The sequence below is a fragment of the Pelodiscus sinensis genome, chromosome 5 (assembly GCF_052426305.1).
Source record: "Pelodiscus sinensis isolate ZL-2025 chromosome 5, ASM5242630v1, whole genome shotgun sequence".
Classification (NCBI taxonomy): Eukaryota; Metazoa; Chordata; order Testudines; family Trionychidae; genus Pelodiscus; species Pelodiscus sinensis.
The window spans coordinates 34,318,543-34,340,629 of NC_143056.1; the positions used below are offsets into that span (position 1 = coordinate 34,318,543).

A 22,087-nucleotide genomic window follows, 5' to 3' on the forward strand; every position below is an offset into this window, starting at 1 on the left:
ATTTGTATCTCAAATGTGTTTGTTCTTGGGGTTACACCCACAAGATATTTGGCATTCTGTGTTCTCAGCCCTTTCTGAATGGGCAACTCAAGCTTGATAGACCATTAAGAAGAATCAACTCTCCAGATAGCTCTTCCTGAGGATGCCTCAAACAGCAAGGAGCCAGTGGCTACTCCAGTGATTCAGTAAAACATATAAGAGCAAGTGATAATGACATGTGACCTTGGATTCCATCTTTGTCAGTAAATTTCCAAAGACAGCAGTTGTGGGCTTTGTCTGATAATTTTATATGCACAGGGAAGAGGATATAAAAATCAGGATCATCTCCATTTTGTGTAATTCCTGCTCCAGTTTTCTAGAATATGGATTTACAGCTAAACGGAGTATTTTAAACAACAGGCCAAGGACTTTCTAATCTTTTGAAAGTTAAGACAAACATTATTCCGTCACTGCTACAAGCCTGATCAGAGAACTTTACAAACATTTATTTGTGTGTATATGTAATTTATAACTATTCTTTTATTAATAAATTGGCTAGTTTACCAAGGATTGGCTAAAAGCATGATATGAGGATAAGGTCTGAAATATATGTTTATCTCGGGGTAAGCATCTGATCCTTTGGGATTGGTAGGACCTCATGTCTGGTGAATTAGGTTGTCAGTAACCTCTCACTGTGTAAGATCAATTTGTCAGAATGGGAACCAAAAGCTAGAATCCCTAAAAGAGATTGTGTCTGGCTTCTTGTTAATCAGTGTGGTGCTATGGAAGCTCTTTTCTTACTGGCTTGGTGAATTTAATTACAGAATAAACCTCTAGGTTTTGGGATGTTTGCCTTGCTTCTTGTAGTTTGCCTTGAGGTGGCATTCTACTTGGTGAGCCATTCAAGGAATCAGTCACATCACATATTTAATTAAATAACAGAATTATACATCAGATTAGGCCTGAAGTAAATAATACACTACATTGAAATTACATCTGCTTACCCCACAGCTGAATTTGTCACCATATAAAAAAAATTACACATTTTTACTAATTGCATGGCTTTGTGCATGATCATAGTCTGTAGTCCTATAAAAAATACAGCATAATTTAGTCCAACTTGCTTTCCAATTAGAATGGTTTGTTTCATTTTATTTTGGTCTAAAGAGGAACTACAATAAGCAGCGGTACAATATTGATGGATGGTGAACAGACTGGGGAGTAATCTCTAGCAAACTTTGTTTTACAAGCAATAGCAGTTTCTGTCAGATGAAAGATTTGTAACGGTGGGTGTGAAAGAAAGCAATATGCAATACATTTTCAAGAATCAAAAAAGGGACAGTCTGAAATATAACAGCGAAATCTCTAAGGGCATGTCTACACTACCACCCTAGTTCGAACTAGGGTGGTAATGTAGACATACCCTACCCTACAGCGTTATTTCAAAATATCTTATTTCGAAATAGTTATTTCAAAATCACACGTCTATACCCAAAATGCATTTCGAAATAGCCTTTTACTATTTTGAAATAGCGCGTCCACATTGAGTGGATGCTGAATCTCATTTAAGGCCGGCCGGAACCAGGTCCAGCAAGGCATCAGGTCAGGAGTTACTTTGTGAGGCAGCCAAGCATGACAAAGTGTGACTTAAGGCTGCTTTCTGTTTGTTTTTATAAAAGAATAAGCCTCCTTGACTTGGACTGAATGAGGCACTTCATGCTTGAAGCTGGGGTACAATGGCAGCCATCAACTGACACAGAAAAGACACCATTCCACAGAGTATCATGGGGGACAATAGGGTGCCTAGATCCTGTGCACCAGGTTTTCTGCAAGCAAAATCTCTCTCAAGAAGGACTTCAAACACTATGAAAAGCAGACAACTGTGCAAACGCTCCACTCGCAGCTCCTTACTATATTTTGACATCTTGAGTAGTTTTTGAATTGCACAATAATCAGTCTTGTTATCTGAAAACAGCTAGAATGCTTTGGTTTGTTGATTGCTAATAATATTCCCCACTTGGAAAGTTCAACAAGCATATTATTGGTATCTCTATAGTCATTTGAGGATAAAGAATTAGTAGGGGGCTAATGATTTGCTGTATTATGGCTTGCTATACTGTTACTGATTTGACAACTTGATGCTGCCAAATGATTAAATGTATAGCAAAATGCATATATTTTCATCTGGGAAACAGAGAATCAGTTCCCATGGCAGCCTCTCCAGCTGTAACATTGCAATAGGCTGTCAGTGTTATGAATCCACTGTTTGCAACAGCTGGATTTCCTCCACCTCCTAAATGCAAAGAGGAGGAGGTTGGCTGCCTTCTATTACTAACCCTTGATTAATTAATAGTATAGCAAGCATAAAATAGGCCAAAAAAAGACCATACAATTAGTTACATGTTCTCTAAATCCTAAACTTGAGAAGTTATTCATTTTGAAAAGTTTCATGACAAAGAGCTGTACATATAAACAAGCTCCATGCACACAAATCCTGGTGTCTTCTAACCAATTTTTTCACACGCATACAACCCTAACCATTTAAAAATGCATCTGCCTATAAATAAAGTTCCTGACATTCTTAACCTACTTCCCATCCACCTCCACAAAAAATTCAGATGTGTAGGAGATTACCTGACCTTCGAGGACAGAGGGAATAGTATATTCTGAAGGGCTTAGAAAATTCATGTTAGTGAATTAACATCTGTGCAACTCCACTGGCTTCAATCTATGTCCAAGGGTAAATGAGTACAAAATCCAGTCTATCAGTAGGAATTTTGCACAATGACTGAAAACAAAATACATTTTTCTGTAGTTTGCCCTAGTGTGCAGCAGCAGTTATGAAAGGAAACAGAATACATTTGTACTTCAAGAAGGGTGAAAATGACGCAAAACACAGTGTCATTGCAGAAAATGGTAATGCTGCTTTAACTGAAGTGTCTTGTTCCATTTGGATCATCATTCCTCAAGAAAGATGTAACATTGAAAAAAGCAAAGAAAAGCATGGCAGCGAGTGGAGTGAGATTTACATAGAAAGATGGACAATATAGCTTATTGTGATTGGAAAGGAGGGAAAGATGGATCTTTTATGAATAATTTATTGAGAACAGATTGGATTTATCTGAATTCGTATTGTGCCATCAAATGTCTCCTAGGGCACAAACAAGAGTCCACAGCCCTATCATGCTGTTTGCAGTAACGGCTAACTTTATGTTTCTATGGCTTAACTTTTTATGGGGGTTGTCTGTTGGCTGATAGTTCTACCCCAGACCTGCTGGACTAGTGGACTACCTTTCATGTGGCCCTTGTCTTTAACCTTTCTGGCTTTGCTGGCCTGACTGGGAGCTAGTACTCCTGCAGACATAGCTTTCAGAGTCACTGAAGCACATAGGCCTTCACACCATGTTGAGGCATAGTGCTCAAGGAAGGAAAACCAATCAGTTCTGTTATTTTTAGCCTATCCCACAATAGAAGAATGTGACTATATTAGAATGTCATTAAAGGGTAATGTTATATTCACAATAATTAAAATGAAATAATTCTTTGTGCACTGTATAGTCAACATATTTAGTTCATTGACACTTGGGGTCATTGAGATGAAGGGTGGTTTTATAGTTAAATTATTAAACTTGAGAAGACCTGACTTTTATGCTTATCTCTGTCACAATCTATGATGTTGGCCTAGATACTTAGCCTTCCTATGCCCAAATTTCATTATCAATAAATGTTGTGAGGCTTAATTCACTAACATGAGTAAGTATGTTGAGTTGGAAGTTGGAAGATGCTAAAGAAAAAGAAGGTATTTTTTGTTAATGTTTTTCTCTGAGCTATCAGAAGTCCTTTACTGGTTGTTCAAGATCACTGCAGCCACTCTGGGACATTTAAGGATCCCATCCTCCAGTGCTGAAAAAAGGGACAAACAATGTGTAAATTCAAACTGTAAAGTGACTCAGGCTTATATAGGTAAACAGTGACCTAAATTTAGCAAGATGTGGTTTGGGGGAAATTTTATGCACTGCTTTTCTCCATGACTTTTCCAGCACATAGGAGCATAATGTGGCTTAATTGTACTCATTTTACACATGCTCTTCATTATGCATTTTTAAAAATCACAAGTAGTTCAGAAATTTACTACACCTAATATACATTGCAGTATTTCTTGGGGCAGATTACATTTCAGAAAATTTTGCATGCCACCAGCTGGTTTGTGGGCAATGGCATACCACCTGTCTCTAACAAGCCATAGTCTAACAACTGGTGTATGGTACACTTTTCACTTCACTGACAGTCATGCCATACGTGACAAAGTGCAGTGATCTATTTGCATGCTACGTATTCCATTTCAGTAAGTTCTTCCTCACAAAGTGCTTTGAAACAGTTAATAAAATGGAGAGCATGATCAACATTGTACTTGTCACAGATGTTTTGGAGTCTATATAATCTATTCATTGCTTTCTTTTCTCCAAGTCCACCAGGGAGTATATAAAATCCACAAGTTTGTAGTTAGAGCTCTGATTTACTCTACCTATAAGACATACATAAACTGTGGTGGTAATGCATCTTCTATTTATCTACATACCTTTTCAAGCGCAAGAATACACGTTATTCCTCACTTATAAAACTTTGCAGTGAATTTGTAAGGGATATCATTCCTTTGGTATCGGGAGCCTACAGCACACTGCTTGGCTGATTAACCCCACTCAGTGTACCTGAGAGGAGAGCTGGGCTTTAATTAGCTGATCCTTATAGAACAGAGCAGCAGCAGATGGAAAAAGACTACAACGCCCTCCAGAAAGCTGAGGTGCTGTGCTCCGAATGACCTGGTACTGGAATCAATACAGAAAGGAAGTGATACAAATCCCAAATAGATAGAAGGAAAAGTGTGAAAAATCTTTGATTATGAGTCTCTGATGTAAGAGTCAGGAATTTTGGGTTGCTGAAAGCATCAACGTGAGGAAAAAACTTGGGGAAGGGACTACCCATCATGCTTTGAGAGAAAAAAATCTGTGAAGTTTCATTTTTTAAAAAAGGTTAAAATTACAGCTGGAAACAGCATCCCTGAATTCTTTGGAGAGAATGCCAACAATTATCCAGGGAGTGAACTGACTCTCTAAGAGCAAAACCGCCCCAGTAAGAGGGGGGTGCTATGCAGTAGCTCCCAATGTTTCACAGGAGCTACTGAATCACTGTGTACACACTTTAACATCAGTGTGTATTGTTACCAATATTCTCAGCAGCAGTGCCTCTTGCAGGCTATCTGCCTTTTGCTGGGACTTCCATGGCATGGCCCTTCAGCCAAGGCAGTCCTCAAACTTCTTCTAAGGTATCATGAACAATTCAAAATGAATCTGAATACATCTTTTGCTTCCTTAAGTTACTGGAGTCTTCTGTTTCTAGTAACAAATGCTATCTCAGGGGTCCGTTCCACAGGAGCCTATTTTACTCGTGGGGTTCTCACCCCCAGAGGAATCTTGCTTCCTTTGCTGCCTGCCTGTAGATCTTGTCCCCTTTCCATCATCCTGCAAAGGACTCAGTTCTGTCCCTGTAGCCTTCCTCAATCTGCCTTCCCAGAGGGCAAAAACTCCATGGGTTTTCTTATAACGCCTACCTCTGCCACTTCTGGACAGGAGGCAACTAGTTAATTAGGTGCACAGCATGACTAATTAGGGTTTTTCCCTTTGCATAGCAGGTGATGGGAATTAAACCACACCACAGACCTTTCTGGGCATAGACTATTTTCCTGCTTGGTTTTAGAGTACCTGGCACACAGTGGGCTACATAAATCATTAATATTGTTTATTATTCCTAAATAACTTGTAATTTACACTCATTAGAATGCCTCCAGAGTTATCTATTTCAAACTGTCGAATAGAAAAGGTATAATTTATTTAATTTTGCTTCAAATATAAATATTTTCCAAAGTCACATCACCATGTGGAGATATGGCATTGCATGTGTAGATGTGCAGGTCTGGAGATGAATGAAGTTAGAATGCCAGCCTTTCAAAGAGTGGAACGAGGTGTTGCCCTCAGTCTGCATATGCTCCATGTGGAAAAAATATATGCTGTAACAGAGAATGTAATAAAGCTCCTCAGGGCAAGGACTTCATGTTTTATATGTTCTGTAAAATACTTTTGAATGCTGTAAAAAGAATTATGACGATTAATACAAAAGTGGCAGTCAGCTCTTTAAATTTTCACTATGATGCAAATGCTTCTCTCTGATATTCAGGAACAAAGTTCCAATGAAAGCCATAGTGTGGCTGTCTCAAGGACAATGATGATTATACAAGCTGCTCCCCACATTCTATACTTGCATTAACCTCCATCTACAAAAACCTGTATAGCCAATATTCCCTGTGGGAAAATAGAGAGATTGATGGGGCTAGAGGGAGTAGTTGCACTAAAAGGCATGCTCTGTCTCAACATCTGAGTGAAGCTTGCAGTAAAATGTGTGGCAGAGAATGCTACTTGAACCAGTATTAACCCACCTCTGCTGTGAACACTGCCCCTTACTAAGTCATGGAATGCAAGTGGGGCCCAGCCTCCAGTTTTGCTACTATGGTTAGGGGTACATGGTAGAAGAGAATCATGGTCTGAGATCCTGCATGTAGTTGGCTGAGATTTGTGACTATGTGGGCTTGGATATGCTTGGCCCTATGTTGCAGCTCTTGGCCCTGTCTCCTGCTAGTGCTACACTTCTGCGAGTCCTCTGGATCGGAGGGTAAACCTACAAACTCCATGATTCATACAGAGCCCTAGAGTTTTCATATTTGTTTGTTCCAATCTGTGTGTGTGTGTATGTCTAATTGGTTGATTGAGCTATTAGAGCCTATGAGTCTCTCACTGGGCCATCTGAAAAGTGTGTAAGTTTATTCATTGTAAGGGTTCTTTACACCTTACCCACTACACATATGATTGGCATGTGTTGCAAAATGTCTAGATGAGATCTACATATTTGGGAGGGAAAGGGGACTTGTGCCAAAAATTGCATTAACTGAGCCTTGAGTGCTACCAACCTAAATCACAAATCTAGAGACATTATCATAAGATACTACTGACACTGAAAACTTTAACATCTGTACTGACTTGAAAACTATGATGCCCTCACATCACCTATATTGCAAGAGACTGAAAAAACATTAATATAAAGAAATGTCAAGGTGGATGATGGCATCCAACTCTTGAGGATGCAGCATTAGCAAGATTTGATGGCTTTTCTCTATATCCAGCTCATGATGAAGCTCATATTCCCCATAGTTTTACCATTTGATTACTTTTACTAACACAGATGTAATTTCAGTGACTTCACGGAAATTACTCCTGATCCTCATCAGTTTGAGTTCAGAATCAAACCTAATATTTATACATTACAAGTATTTGTTATGAACCTGTCCAATTTGTTCAGATGGGATTATGATACTGACAGACCAGATCAGAGCAACAGCACAATTTAGGTTTGTGTGAATATATAAAAAAATGTTGTGTAGTAATTCACTCAATTGTTAATTCAGTTCAAAAGAAATGTGAATGATATTGTGTTCACTAATATATAACTTGTTGATTGCTTGGGATTACTTCATGTATACCTGTCATTAGATAACCCTAGACTAAAGTATCTGTTAGTGCTAAGACGAGATGTTTGATATGTAAAGAGCATGAAAACTAATGAAATGCTGCCTGTTTTGTTTTCACTTCTCTATCCCTATTATGATGTAATGTTAGGTAATTGCATTATGTATATCAGTGTAACAAGATTACTTGTGAATGCAAAGGTAGTAATGCTAACTTCAAGGTAAAGATTGTTGCATTCAGCAATGGAAATTCTAAGATTCATCTGATGAAGCGGGTTTTACCCATGAAAGCTCATGATCGTCTACTTTTGTTAGTCTCTAAGGGTACGTCTACACTACAACGTTAATTCGAACTAACTTAGTTCGAATTAGTTAATTCAAACTAAGCTAATTTAAACTAACGGATCCAGACTAAAAAACTAGTTTGAATTAGCATTTTGCTAATTCGAACTGGCATGTCCACATTAAGTGGACCCTGAACCAGGCTTAAGGATGGCCGGAAGCAGTGCCGGCAGGGCATCAGAGGAGGACTTAGAGCGTGGAGATGCTGTCTCAGGCTAGCCGAGGGCTGTGCTTAAAGGGTCCCGACCCCCACCCCGGACAGACAGTTTTTAGGGGTGCCCCGCTTGCAAAGCAGTCCTGGCTTGTATTGCCCGGAGCACCCACACTGGGCACATCACAGCACTCGGCCATCAGACCGGCTGCACTTGCCGCAGGCTGCCATCTGGGGAGAGGGGACAATTGGGGGGCTGCAGGAGAGCTTCCACCCCCAGACGCCCGCAGAGCCAGCCCAGTCCTCCCCATCGGGGGCACGTATCCCATTCCTCCCTCACCTGCTTCCACTTATCCTTCCCTAGCCCCTCTTCTTGATGTACAAAATAAAGGACAATTGTGTTCAAAAATGGAATCTGTCTTTATTGAACAAAACTGGGGAAGACTGGGAAAAGGAAGTGGGAGAGGGGAATAGAGAGGGTGGGAGAGGGGAGGGCAACTAAAATGATCAGGGGTTGGGAACAGGTCCCATATGAAGAGAGGCTAAAGAGACTGGGACTTTTCAGCTTAGAAAAGAGGAGACGGAGGGGGGACAGGATAGAGGTCTCTAAAAGCATGAGTTGGGTGGAGAGGGTGCATACAGAAAAATTCTTCATTAGTTTCCATAAAGAAGGTCTAGAGGACACCAAAGGAAAGGAATGGGTAGCAGGCTTCAAACTAGTAACAGAAAGTTGTTCTTCACAAAGCAAAGAGTCAACCTGTGGAACTCCTTGCTGCAGGAGGCTGTGAAAGAACTAGAACAGAGTTTAAAGGGAAGTGAGATCAAGTCATGGAGGCTTGGTCCATGGAGTGCAATTAGCCAGGGGGTAGGAGTGGTGTCCCTGCCCAAGGTTTCTAGAAGGCTGGAGAGGGATGGCACGAGACAAATGGCTTGGTCACTGTCTTCGGTCCATCCTCTCCAGGGTCCCTAGGGTTGGCCACTGTCGGCAGACAGGCTACTGGGCTAGATGGACCTTTGGTCTGACCCAGGACGGCCATTGTAAGCTCAGGGCTCAGGGTCGGGGGTCTCAGTGGACCCCCTTGATTTTCATGCACACCTGCTCCTGGGTGGCCAGGCTGGCAGCTCTCCTGCCCTAGCCGGCCACTTTCTTGTGCCTAGTGTGGAGGTCATGGACGAGGTCCACGATGTCCACACTACCCCAGGTGGGTGCCCGCCTCTTGCGGTCCCAGGCAAGCTCCCGGGAGCCGCCAGGCTGGTCCCGGGAAGAGGGGGAGGGCTGGGGGGCATCGGGTGCGTGGCTCGATCCATGCCAGGTGCAGGGTCTGCTGGCTGGGTGCTGGCAGGCTTGCACCTGGCATGAGCACCGTAGCCAGCCCATGCCCCTTTAAGGGGTCCGGGGCCGGGATGGGGGTAGACGAGTTTCCCTGGTGTTGGCCAGAGTGGCCACCAGGGAAAGCTGGGGAGGGCTAGCCTCCCACTAGTTCGAATTAAGGGGCTACACACACCTTAATTTGAACTAGCTAGTTCGAACTAGGCTTAATCCTCGTAAAATTAGGTTTTCCTAGTTCGAACTAAGCGCTCCTCTAGTTCGAATTAAGTTCAAACTAGCGGAGCGCTAGTGTAGCGCCTATGAAAGTTAGTTCGAACTTAGTTGGTTGGAACTAACTTTGTAGTGTAGACATACCCTAAGGTGCCATAGGACTACTTATTGTTTTAATAGTTACAGACTAACATTGCTACCCCTCTGAAGATTCAGCATGCATGCCTTACAGCCAACAAAGGAAGGCCCACATACGTACAGAAACAGTTGGTTTGCTCTCTGTAAGTGGCTATCAATATGGATTCAAAAATAGATCCAGCATTTCTGAATTATTTGGATGCTCACAGGAACATGGTTATCTCTTGCCCAGAGTTATTTTGGGTAACCCTGAGAGATTTATGGAAAACAAGCAGATTGCTAGTAGATTACATTAATAGGTGAGACTAAGTTTGTGTTTTATGTGGTTTAACCTCTCTTTCTTAACTAACAAATATTTATTTTGTATACTAGACAAACTGAATGCAAGCATTATTTTTAAAAATGGTCTGGTAGCACTTTATAGACTAACAAAACATGTAGATGGTATCATGAGCTTTCGTGGGCACAGCCCACTTCTATGAAAGCTCATGATACCATCTATATGTTTTGTTAGTCTATAAAGTGCTACCAGATCATTTGTAGCATTATTTTTGTTGTGAGATTGAGCTTATCCATTGACCTGGGGTAAATGACTGATCTTTTTGGGGTTGGAAGTAACCTATTATCATGTGATATTTGGCATACAGACTGGTATGACAAAGTCCCCTTTGTCTGGGTGGAGAGCTTAAGGAGACTGTGGCTATGTCTACACTGCAGAGCTTTTCCAGGATACCTCCAGTATCCCGGAAACGTTCTGCCACGTCCAATGAACGCATCTGCTTTTCAAAAAAAAAAAAATCAGAAAAGCAGACTTTTTCAACATCCCTGTAAACCTCGTTCTACAAAGAAGAAGGGATGTTCCAAAAGAAGGTGTTTTTTTCCAACATTTGGCCTCATGTAGATGGCCCAAATGTCAGACAAGCCTCTTTTGGAAGAAAAGCAGAAAAAAATACGCAAATTGCTGTTTGCAATTTGTGAATCTTTTTCTGACTTTTCTTTGTAATGTAGACATAGCCTGTGACTCCAGGAGTGAATATTTCATTTACTGGCTTGGTGAAATCTAACTACAGAATATACCACCAGTTTGGAGTGTCTTCCATTTTCTGACATTCTTGTACTTGAAAGGGAATCCTCTGAACTGGCATTCATGCTAAAATTTGACACTCTCCACAGGGGGCTGAACAAAGACCCCAACTACCTTACCCATTACAAAGATAGCTTCCCCAATTATCACCTCTAATACCATTAACTCACAGACATCTACCCTTCCCCACCTCTAATATCATTAACTCACAGGCATTCACCTTCCTCCTCCCCCCCCCCCCCGCATCTCCCTTCTGTTCTGAAATGTGATTTGTCCTTTTCATATGTGTTCATTTTTTTTTTAATTGTATCCTTTGGTATATATGGTTGTGACTATTTTCTTCCACTATTTGATCTGAGGAAGTGGGTCTGGCCCACGAAAGCTCATCATCTAATAAACCATCTTGTTAGTCTTTAAAGTGCTACATAGTCCTGTATTTTGTTTCAGATACACCAGACTAACACGGCTACATTTCTATCACTTGTCTGAGATGGACACTCAGCTGTTAACCTCTGCAGATAGCATGACAGAGCTATCGTGACAGAGGTTAAATGTTATTAACGTGCATTGGAATTGTCCTTCTGAACCATGTTGATGAACATGATCTGAAGTCTAGCTCAGGATCAGTGCGTAGTTCCAAATACCCCGATTACAAAAGATTGCATACTGTTCAGGAGAACATAAATATACTTGGGGCCCACATTCTCTAGTCTCTTATGCTCCCTTTGCCCTGGTCATCTGGGAAAGGTTAAGCAATAAGCTACTTCTTACATGGAGCTATGCCTAAAGGTACAATCTAACCCTGTGTAGTTCTCTAGAGCACAAACTTTACAGAGTTTAACCTTGGAAGAACATTTTCACTTTGTTGATTTTGAATATGTTTAACATATGTCTAGCACTTATTTTGCAGACATGGTGATAGATCTGGCAGATATTTTTTCTTCTATGATCCATATGGTATCAGGGCGTATTCATAATTATATAAATAAAGACAAAGAAAGCAGTACTGTAAGAGAATGTGGTGTGATTGTTCCTAAACCTGGCTAGAAAAATCAGTTTCCTTCTGCTAAATAGATTGATGATCATTCAAAAAGTGTATGGTTATTTTGTGATAGATTCAGTGAAGAATGAAATAGGCTAAAGATTAATTTTTAATCTTATGGCTGCTTGCATAATGAAACTATGTGCAAATCTCTGAGCATTACACTGGGAAATGAAGACTTGTTTCTTTAAACAATAATTAAAAAATAATGAAAAAATAAAGAGGAAGAAAGTTTACATGGCTTGTCGCTGAACACTTGTTTCATGGGAAACAATAATGGAAGTAAGTCTTACTTTTTAATGAAGATTCAAGTTCTTCCCATCAACAGCTTCCTTTCAAAAGTGAAAAATACTTGCTGAAAACTATGAACCTCCACTGAGATCAATAGTTCTGTGCATAGAGAGATGTCAGGATTAGTCTTCAGAAATATACCAAAAACATCTCTGACATCCAAAAAATTTCTTTAACTGATGATCAACATGTGGAATTTCATAAATGTATTTCTGGAAATTGGAATTGTCTAAAATAACTGATTATCTGCACATGCTGGGATCCTTATCACGTGTTAGAATGGCCTGGATGAGTGATATGGTTACTTTGGTGTGCATCAGAATGCTGCTTTAGTTCCCTATACCTGAGTGTCTTGTGATGGAGCTGATTAGCTAAACTAGGGAACATCACCCACAGAGAACTTCCTTATTCACTGAGGGTACGTCTACACTACAACGTTAATTCGAACTAACTTAGTTCGAATTAGTTAATTAGTTAATTCGAACTAAGCTAATTCAAACTAACGGATCTAGACTAAAAAACTAGTTCGAATTAGCGTTTTGCTAATTCGAACTAGCATGTCCACATTAAGTGGACCCTGAACCGGGCTTAAGGATGGCCAGAAGCAGTGCTGGCAGGGCATCAGAGGAGGACTTAGAGCGTGGAGGTGCTGTCTCAGGCTAGCCAAGGGCTGTGCTTAAAGGGTCCCGACCTCCACCCCGGACAGACAGTTCTCAGGGGTGTCCCGCTTGCAAAGCAGTCCTGGCTTGGAGTGCCCGGAGTACCTACACTGGGCAAATCACAGCACTCGGCCATCAGACCGGCTGCACTTGCCGCAGGCCACCATCCAGGGAGAGGGGACAATTGGGGGGCTGCAGGAGAGCTTCCACCCCCAGAAACCCGCAGAGCCAGCCCAGTCCTCCCCATGGGGGGCGCATACCCCATTCCTCCCTCACCTGCTTCCACTTACCCTTCCCTAGCCCCTTTTCTTGATGTACAAAATAAAGGACAATTGTGTTCAAAAATGGAATCTGTCTTTATTGAACAAAACTGGGGGAGACTGGGAAAAGGAGGTGGGAGAGGGGAAGAGAGAGGCTGGGAGAGGGGAGGGCAACTAAAATGATCAGGGGTTGGGAACAGGTCCCATATGAAGAGAGGCTAAAGAGACTGGGACTTTTCAGCTTAGAAAAGAGGAGACGGAGGGGGGACAGGATAGAGGTCTCTAAAAGCATGAGTTGGGTGAAGAGGGTGCATACAGAAAAGTTCTTCATTAGTTCCCATAAAGAAGGACTAGAGGACACCAAAGGAAAGGAATGGGTAGTAGGCTTCAAACTAGTAACAGAAAGTTGTTCTTCACAAAGCACAGAGTCAACCTGTGGAACTCCTTGCTGCAGGAGGCTGTGAAGGCTAGAACTAGAACAGAGTTTAAAGGGAAGTGAGATCAAGTCATGGAGGTTGGGTCCATGGAGTGCAATTAGCCAGGGGGTAGGAGTGGTGTCCCTGCCCAAGGTTACTGGAAGGCTGGAGAGGGATGGCACGAGACAAATGGCTTGGTCACTGTCTTCGGTCCATCCTCTCCAGGGTCCCTAGTGTTGGCCGCTGTCGGCAGACAGGCTACTGGGCTAGATGGACCTTTGGTCTGACCCAGGACGGCCATTGTAAGCTCAGGGCTCAGGGTCGGGGGTCTTAGTGGACCACCTTGATTTTCATGCACTCCTGCTCCTGGGTGGCCAGGCTGGCAGCTCTCCTGCCCTAGCCGGCCACTTTCCTGTGCCTAGTGCGGAGATCATGGACGAGGTCCACGATGTCTGCACTAGCCCAGGCGGGTGCCTGCCTCTTGCGGTCCCGCGCAAGCTCCCGGGAGCCGCCAGGCTGGTCCCGGGAAGAGGGGGAGGGCTGGGGGGCATCGGGTGGGTGGCTCGATCCGTGCCAGGTGCAGGGTCTGCTGGCTGGGTGCTGGCAGGCTTGCACCTGGCACGGGCACCATAGCCAGCCCGTGCCCCTTTAAGGGCTCCGGGGCCAGGAGGGGGGCAGACGAGTTTCCCTGGTGTTGGCCAGAGTGGCCACCAGGGAAAGCTGGGGAGGGCTAGCCTCCCACTAGTTCGAATTAAGGGCTGTGTACACAGCCCTTAATTCGAACTAGTAAATTCGAACTAGGCTTAATCCTCGTGGAATGAGGATTACCTAGTTCGAACTAAGCGCTCCGTTAGTTCGAATTAAATTCGAACTAACGGAGCGCTAGTGTAGCGCCTATGAAAGTTAGTTCGAATTAAATTCGAACTAACGGAGCGCTAGTGTAGCGCCTATGAAAGTTAGTTCGAACTAACGTCCGTTAGTTCGAACTAACTTTGTAGTGTAGACATACCCTGAGGGTGCATCTACATAGCACAGTTATTTCAAAATAACAATGTGAGCATCTACACAGAAATTCTGTTATTTTGAAATAATTTTGAAATAAAGTATGGCTTATTTCAAAATCTGTAAACCTCATTCCACAAGGAATAACGCTTATTCTGATATAGCTATTTCAGAATAGCAATAGTGTGGATGCTCCACTGCTACTCTTTTGAAATAGCTCCTCCCCATGGCCATTCAAAGTCATTACTCCCCAATGCCTCCTGGAGCTCTAAATTGAGGTAGCATGTTCACATTAGGGAAGCCTGCCCTGGACTAATTTTGAGCCTTCCCTGTAGTGTAGACATACTATTTCAAAAATTGTTTTCCAAAATAGCTTATTTCTAAATAAGCATGCTGTGTAGACGTACCCTGATGGATTACTCACCTGCTTGTTGCAACCGAAGATGTAGCTATACAATAAAATGATGACATTAAGTTATAAAAATGATTTTTAAAGTCTTAACTTTTTTTCACTATAAACTCACTGTATTTATTAAACAGACTTTTTCACTTTCCCCCAAAATAGGAAAAAAACAAAACAAAGACATTCTGTGACCTTTTAAACATGATCTGTCATTCCACTCCCCCCCCCCCCCCCATTTGCTTCTCTCATTGAAAAGCAGAAGAATTGAGGATTTTTTTCCCTCCAAGATCTGCATACACTAAAGGCTTACACATTTTTGTGGACTGGGCTCACCAACACACACCAGGGCCTCCTTGTGCTCTCCATTCCTCCACAGGCTCCCTGGGTGCCACCTTGCCATTCCCACCTCTTTCAGGGATTCCCTGCAATGTCCTTCCTTTCTCTCATGCCAGGGGCTCAGGTGCCCTGTGGTAATAATTGGGGCCTAGAAGGCCTACCTCACTTGTGTGCTGTTGTATTGATCTCAATGGCCAAAAGAGTTTAAGGTGTTTAAACTTTCACAGTCCAATATTAAATCAGTGATTTGAAGCTTTAGTGTCTTTTAGAGAGACCCTGGTTTACTAGGTTCCTTGGCAAACAGCCAGAAGCATTCATTCTTAAGTTGAAAGTTTATTGATCAAACACAAGAAATCAAAACAAGCACTTACACTGAAACTGAGTAATTATGCAAAGCTAATTTAATTAAACCTGCTAAAGTCTCTTGTCTTTGGGAGACAAAACATCAGTCTTTTATTTTCATGAACCATCTTCCTTTGATGAAAAGAAAAGGGTTAATTTTACTCTCAGTTTAGATATGTGAGGAGTATTCACTTCTTCTGTCTTTAACAGGCGCAAAGTGGAGGAGAGACAGAACAGATGAAGTTGGGGAATTATGGTTTTGGTGGTGATTTTGGAATGCCAGCTAATTGATCAGTTACAAACAGATGCTTGAGGTTGGCAAGTCAATGAGAGACTGTTGCTTGGAACCAAGCTCACATTTCAATTAGGGATATTGTTTGGTTGAGTCCTTTATGCTTATATAGGGTAGGGCTGAATAGTCTGTTTCATTTTTCTGTGATAGTGCATGCAGTGCAGTTGATTTTTTTTTTGGATCCATTGAAAGATTGAGGGAGTGAGAGATAGGATAGGAGGGAAAAATGGGGGCAGAAAGTTATGCATAAAGGAAGGGACACAGATCTAGATCTTATGTGACTCTTGCAGTGCTGCCAGTTAGGTACCCCACTGATGGGCTGTGTACTGGCTGTCATAATAAAATAACTTTTGAACTCACAAATGAAAGCAAAGTGACCAAGAACAAGGCCTGCCGGCCTTCCTCTTGGGTAGAAAATCTTCAGATATATGAATGGAGACTCCTGGTTGGTACCACCTTATCGATGGAGACTATAGCTGTGGATACGTGGATCCTGTTTTGTTTCTGTTTTCCATCTGATCTGCTCCTAGCATCAACTATATTACCACATGGTACTAGAATAGATATGTTCTTAATACAGTCCTTGAGTTTTATCAGCAAAGCCCTTTTGTTTGGAAGAATGCACCCCTGTGATAGTCTAAGTTGAACTTCAGTTACCTTTTTTTCCATCAACATTTGGTAGAGGTGACTAAATAATTTTATAAACTTTCATCACTTTTCCATGGTTGGGCTCACCTAACACCTGCGTTAGGCCTTTTAAGCCCCAATTATTACAATATTCCCCCTTCTCTAAGCCAGAGGCACTATGTGCCTACCCATTATCTCTTCTGCCATATGCCAGAGGTTCTTTATTTGCTATGCCCCTTTCCTCATATATCATGATCATCCATTATCCCTCTTACTCATGTCAAGGATTCTCTGTGTCACCCATTCCTCCTTTCCCATTTTCATGATCTTCCATTCTTGTGGCCATTTTCCCTTTCCTCCTATGCCAGGGACTTTGAGTTTCCCCATATCTGGAGGATCACATGGTCACATGGTTCACTGTGTCTGTAGCCTGAGTTCACTGCACACATAGTGGTTACTTGCATCCTCCCCACCCCTCCTATTCCTTCCCATTCCCCTTTATTTCAAGTATCTTTCTGGGAGATAAATTATTCAAGGTGTCAACATTTTAAATTCCATTGTGCAGAATTGTGATGGGGGTGTTATACCAGAAGGGTTAATAGCTGTCACCAATTGGTTTTTGATCTATAGACATACACAGTTCTCATTAAAAGCTGAGTCTGCTAACTAGATGCAAGGAGCTCTGTGTACCTGATTATTCTGTTTTTTTCCTGTGATTTACATAAATCAGTAATGTTCTGTCCATTTATTCATAGAACAGTCCCTCAAATTTTAGAATTGATCTGATATAGCATTACAGATTGACATTACATCCAGACAGACAAAAAGAGAAAGTCTCCCAAGTTGAGTGTAGGGTTCTGTTTAGATTGGTCAGTCATTCTAGATGTATAAAGCCTTGTGTGGATACAAAATTTTGTATACTGTATGCATCTGTATCCACAAAAAAAGCTGTGGGATGCAGCTATCCATGGATTTGCAGGGCTCTATAGATGTTCACATGACTAATATAGGAAATGTGAATGTGTTTTTTTAACTGTCCAGGGTCCTGAAAAGCATCAAACAGATTTTCTTTATTTTACACATATTCTTCCATGATTCTATTTGACTTTTCCTTTCACATCACCAAAACATTCCTTAGGCATCACTGGAATTTGAACCCAAAACTTCCTGTTTAATAAATGTCATCTGCTAAACTATAGCATTACATATTAAGCAGGTAAGAAATCTTTTGGAGGAAAGTGTCAGAAGAGAACAGAACAGTGCCATAAAGCCACCTTGTCTTTATTAATCTTGTTAGTGATTTTGTTTCAGATATTTGTCTTTTATCCAGGGAAAACTCTGCAGGGATAACATGTAAAACTAAAAGCCAGATTCTGATCCCACAGGACTGGGAATGAGATATAATTCCATTCAAATCCTGTTACACAAAGTCAGTCGGGGTCTTTTACCTTAGTAGGTTACATCTAGGGGCTCTAGCCTGCAAACACACGCTACAGGGGGATAGTATTTTTTTGCCCTGAGTAGTATCATTAATTTCAGTGAGCCTACTCACAGAAATAAGCATTGCATTCAGAAGTTAATGCTTGCTGGATTAATCCTTAAATATGTTGGATAATTCATTTAACACCTAGCTGCTAAGAAGATGGATGCTGCAGAGAGATGAAGAATAAAGATGTGAGGTTACTTCTGCTAGCACTGTACATAGTAGGTTTGAGATCCTGTTACTGTGAGATCCTGTTACACTGTTGTGGCACCACCAAAAGTTCTTCATGGAGTATAAATGGACCTCTTAGAATACTCTGCACAGAGAGGGCTACTTGACTAGTTTAGAACTGGTATAAGGGCTCTACTCCAGACCTTCTCCAAATCCTCAGCATAATGGGGTGGACCAATAGCATATCTCAAGTGTGACCAGAATGCACTTCACTGTGCTTATTCTGTTTCCCATGGCCAGAGTGTAAAGTCCTGTAGCTGCCTTAATTCACACTAATGCCCTGCATGGCTCCAGAAAAGCAGAGGTTCCTAAAAGTTGTCCTTCCCCCCATTCTGTACTGAGTAACTGAGAATCTGGCCTCTTGTGTTAGCTCCTTTATTCATTTTATTTTGGTTAAATTGTGTGTGTGATCTTTGAAGAGCCGGTCTAAAGACATAGCATTTGAGGAGGAATTTGAAGAATGGGCAATTTGAGGCCATACTTGTGATGTAAGGGTTAATCACTTCCATTTCAATTTTCACAGAATATGAAACATCTTAGTGGGACATCAGCAGGAGCTCTAGCTGGATTTCAGATTTTCCATGACACAAGAGAGCAGCACCATGGAGAGGAGCACATGACTCATGGAACAATCATCTCAATCAGAGGTGCCAGATTTCAGAAAACAATTTTATATTTAGTGATCATATCTGAAAAATGGATAGATCATCTCATAGCAGTAGTATGATGTCTCAAAAACTGTTATGTATTTTAAATCTAATAATGTCTAGTTTATCAATGCATCAAAGAAATGGCAGCATTTTATATAGAAATCATCTATTTCTTGCATCAATAAACCTTTAATTATTATTCTTCCCAAATTCACCCTTGAAGCATCTAAGTATGAATAAGCAATATTCAGTACTCAGCTGCACCACTGCAAGTTTTTGTATGATACATTGCAGGTGTCTAAATCATTAATTAATAGTATAGGGGTGCTTAGCATCTTTCCTCCTGTAAATAATATTCTGAAAGCAAACCGTGTTGTCCTTTTTCTTATTATGGTAATGCCAATCCTGCAAGACACTTGAGTGTTAACTTCCAATAGAATCAATGGGAATTAAGGGCACTCAGCACCTCTTCCTATTGGGCCTTAAAGGAAAATACAGTTTAAAGCCCAGCCACCCTGCTGAGCTACTGCTATAAACCCAATCCTGCATGCTCTTATTCAAGTAGTAAGACTGATCCTGAACTACGTGGAATTTTTTATAAAGACAATGTAGGCAGTGAGCAGTACCATGACTGCTGCATTTATAAGAGGTGCAACAGGTTGAGGCACTAGCTTGCTCTTTCCTGAGAAAGCCACATCACTGAAGGGTGAAAGGCCTCATTTGCATATGATGTGCGTTAAGTTCCTATGCAACAGCTTCATAGTTTGTGAGAGGAGATTTCATTGTGCTAAATTCATCCATGGTGTAACCCCCCATTAATATTAGTGAAGTTATATCCCAGCGATCAATTTGATCCACTAAGTAGAAACCACAGTCCTGCGGCACTGAAATAACTGAACAAAATTTGTCTGTTCATAACATGGTAACTAATTGCAAAGAAGTTATATGACATCATGTGGTTCAGTATCTGATTGTATTTTTAAATGATCCTTATTGATTTGCCACAAGCCTCTTAAACCATATGGCTGGTAGCAAGACAAATATTTATATAGTTTTCAGATGCATTTGGGAACTGCATTTACAACAGTCAGAGGCAGGAGACAGGAATGTGATATTACCACAACAGTAGAATTTTTAAGATTTATTGTAAGTCAAATATATAGGTACTTCGCTCAGGGGAGTTTTACTAAAACATTAATATGAACATATGAAAATCCCTCTTCATAAGCTAACACTGACAAGCAGCATCCTGCTGCCTCAGGAGTTTGGTAACTCCCTCCTAGGGTACAGATTTAAATCCAGCCCAGGCTGGCAGGAATTGAAGGCTGTTGGATTTCCAGTAGCCTCTGTAAAATGAGTTTGGTGATCTCAGGCCAGTTCTTAGGCAGATGTCCGTAGCAAAGAATTTCCCACAGCAAGTGCTGGTGTTCATAGAAGGAAGGTGAAACAGAGAAGGGGCTATGGAGACTAAGGTAGCTAAAGATGGTGTTTCTAGTTCACAGGTGTGCACATTGCAATTGTTCAGTGAGGGAAATAGAGCCCTTAGTCTACAGGGGTGGCAAGATGGCATCTTTCCTGAGTGCTAGGGAGAAAAAGAGAACAACACAAAAGTTCATTTAAAAGCTCTTGCATGGCATCAGCAGTCCTTCAGTGATGTGCGGACTCTGGGTTTGGAATTCTCCAACAACTTGCTTACGCTAAATCATCAAAGGTTTCCTGTTCATGATCAAAGTCAGTGAAACACGACGGTATAGCACAGATGTAAACCCTAATTTGAGATTTGTTTCCATTTAGTTTTGCTGCAGTAATGTCAACAGGAATCCCAAAGCCTCTTTAGAATGCAGCGGGATTTACTTTCCCAGGAAATACTCCTTGTTTCTGATGTCATCACTGCAATCATGTTAAATTCAAGTCTGACTGAACAGGCTCATTATCATTCCTTCCATGTCTTCCCTCACAGCAACCTCCTCTCCTTTTCAACAAACACCACTAGCTGCAGGGGAGTTGAGATTAGGGGAAAGGAAGGAAGTGAATAGCTTAACTCCTTGAAAACTTGCGACATTTCTTTAAACTAGTTTCTTAAAACTAAGTTTCATTTTAGGGTCTTCCCTCTAAATTGCAATTAAAGAGGTGCCCATGCTATTTTGATTTTCCTTTCTTGTTCTGTGTTGGACAAAGATTAGGGCACTTATGCGTGCTTCTGATATTGATTTTTAAAAAGCAAAATTGAGGCTCTGTTACTAGCCAGAACTGCAGTTTGGAGTAGGAGAAAGTTTGGCAGGCACACTCTTTATGAAGCTTTGTTTTTCTACAACAGGGATTTCATGTTACCACTTATCCAGGTCTAATCCTGAGAGCAGTAACCATGACAGCTTCTGAAGGACAGTGGAGATGATCATTCAACAGCAGAGATGGGGCAAAATGGACAATTTCCAGCTTGGCTCAGCACATTTGCATTATGAACCCCCCTCTCTTGGCAATGGAGAGCACAGATGAAGGAACTCGGAGTGCAGGGACTAAGGGGGCTGCCACACCTTCTGTCTTGAAGTGGTTTCCATCACACAGAGAGTTAATTGGTTGGTTCAATGGCTCTCTACATCCCCACTGTACAAGTTGTTTTAGCATTCCTGCTGGAGGAGTGTTGAGAGCAGGGGTTCTGACCCAGCCCCTGACAGAACCAGTCAATTTAACAATTGAGATCTACCAGGCGGATGTAGATTGCTGAGACACCTATCCCCTGAAAGTTTGAAGGCCGCAGGAAGCCAGCTGGCCTGTTCCCTATTCACTCTCATTTCTTGTCACTGTTCCATGCCAACACAGGTTGGTCTCCACTGTCTAAAAAAGGGGACAGGTCAAGCATCACCCTGAGCATGGAGGGACTTCCATCCCTTTCATCGTCTCTATGGGAGCGTCTAACACAAATGATGTGACTCTAGTTCAAGATGGAGTTGAGTGGGGCCCACCTATCTTTGGCTGGGCGTCAAAGCTTGTCACCTGAAACGGGGACAGAGGAGGAAGGTCGCAGAATTAGCGGGGACAGCAGGTGTCTAGTAACTGCGACACAAAAATAGAGCCCAAGGGCCCCCTTTCTCCCCACCCCGGGGTCCCCTCGGGGCGCTGAAGGGCAGAGGAAAACATAGCTCCATCGCGCTCTGTTCCCCTCCTCCCGCACAGGTCTACCCAAGAGCCAGCTGGACCTCTTCGCCGGCTTCAGACTTGGGTCTGTCCTGTGCCAGCGCTTTGTGG

The 22,087-nt window shown here is 41.9% G+C and overlaps 1 long non-coding RNA gene across 1 annotated transcript in view; it reads left to right on the forward strand.

Moving 5' to 3' along the window:
* LOC112547210 (uncharacterized) overlaps positions 1-21,296 on the forward strand; it is a 30,650-nt gene extending 9,354 nt beyond the window's left edge. The window contains exons 3-4 of the long non-coding RNA XR_016349603.1: positions 18,715-18,838; positions 21,159-21,296. This is a non-coding gene — a long non-coding RNA (uncharacterized LOC112547210). The remainder of the gene's footprint in view (positions 1-18,714; positions 18,839-21,158) is intronic.
* The last annotated feature ends 791 nt before the right edge of the window (positions 21,297-22,087 follow it).